Source organism: Eucalyptus grandis, chromosome 1 (genome assembly GCF_016545825.1).
Source record: "Eucalyptus grandis isolate ANBG69807.140 chromosome 1, ASM1654582v1, whole genome shotgun sequence".
Classification (NCBI taxonomy): Eukaryota; Viridiplantae; Streptophyta; class Magnoliopsida; order Myrtales; family Myrtaceae; genus Eucalyptus; species Eucalyptus grandis.
In genome coordinates, this window is record NC_052612.1 from 17,771,105 (window position 1) to 17,772,845 (window position 1,741).

Sequence of the window (1,741 nt, forward strand, 5' to 3'; positions counted from 1 at the left end):
GTATTTTTGTGGGAGCCATGAGTTCTTGCTTGGCATCAAGTGTGCACAAAGGACATCCCCATCTTAGGAGCAAGTATTGGCCGTCTGATCTTCCACGTCATCACTACTACCAATCGCCTGATCTCTGAATAATCAGCAAAGTGGGTCCCATTTATAAGAAAGCAAGCCATATTCCATGCAAAATCTCATTGATCTATAAGCTTGTAGACCATTGCATCAAATTCCTCCATTTATACCCAGAAATGGCAACCAATGACATTGAACCTACCATGCCGGAATCCGACACAAACAAAGCGACTGTCAAGGCCCTTTAGGCCGCATTGGCTCTCGGCGACTCCGCCATGGTGGCCAAGCTCCTGGCCAGTGATCTCAAATGGTGGTTCCACGGGCCGCCTCATTGCCAGCACATGATGCGGGTGCTTACTGGGCAATCGGACTACTCCGAGTTTACATTCCATCCACGTAGCACAACGGCTATGGGCGACGACTGTGTGATTGCCGAGGCGTGGGAAGGGGCGCAGGCATATTGGGTCCATGTTTGGACGCTGAAGAACGGGCTGGTTGCGCAGTTCAGGGAGTATTTCAACACGTGGCTGACCGTGAGAGAGGTGTCGTTGCCGAGGCGGAAGGCGGCGCGGGCGAGCCATACGCTGTGGCAGAGCCAGCCGTGGGACTGCTTAGACCGGTCGTTGCCGGGGCTTTTGCTCGCCATATGAGGAGGGTAGTGCATTCATTCAGGTGGTAGGAAAATGAAAATTTCGGGGGTGGTGTGTGTGTGTGGCCGCGTGTTCAATACGTTTGATAAGAAAACCAGGAACGCTGTCGAGTCGGGGGAAAATGGACAGAATTGTAGTCAATGAGGTGTCAATTGCCTGAATGTCAAGACCATGCATATCTCTCACTACGAATCTTTGTCTGATGGCAACTTCTTACAGTGCTCACAAGTAAACAAAATGACGGAAGTTACGTGATGGACCACCATTGGTCAATCTTATGGATGAGCTTTCGCGTCTAACAAAGGAGAGTTTGACTAGGGTTCGATTTAATTTCCATGACCAGGCTAAAATTAGTGCAGGCCTTTACGCAGCACGACTAGCAAGAATCTGCACAGACAAAAACATTATTTAATTGCCATGCACTGTTCGAAGACGTGTCTGTCTTTTTTTACAGGGAAACAAGACTAATTTATCCTCTTGTTGTCTATCGGATCTCAAGGCTCAATCCATGATGTACTGGAGTCCCTTGCATGGGATGATAAAACATGCCATTTGAAATCAAAACCACATCAGTCCCAATGACGAAATCCCATATACGTAACAGAGAATACGATATACGAAATTATAGACCAGGGTCTGGAAAGGGCATGGCTAACGAATTCACAGGATGTTGATTATAGTAGAGCTCGACGCCTCCAGGAGGTCACCAACCCCTGATCTTCAGGCCAGTGACCTTCGATCTGATGTCACGACCCTCGACTGTAATTGCAACCAGATCTTGAGAGAGAGAGAGAGGCGCTAAGTGAGGGCAGTGCAGATAGTGGTGGCAACAGCGAATGGTAACGCAAGCACAAACAGCAATGGAGAGCAAGCAATGTTGATGGCCGCACACAGAGAATTAATTCCTGATTAGCTCTATTATATCCATGTTACATATTGCACATCATTTAATAAGTTACATAGCCTTAGGAATTGACTTTAATTAACCTATCCTATAGAATGGACCTAAGCGTGTCCTTAAAATG

General features: G+C 47.4%; 1 pseudogene; it reads left to right on the top strand.

Moving 5' to 3' along the window:
* Positions 1-242: 242 nt before the first annotated feature.
* LOC104453343 lies at positions 243-716 on the top strand (annotated as a pseudogene).
* Positions 717-1,741: the final 1,025 nt, after the last annotated feature.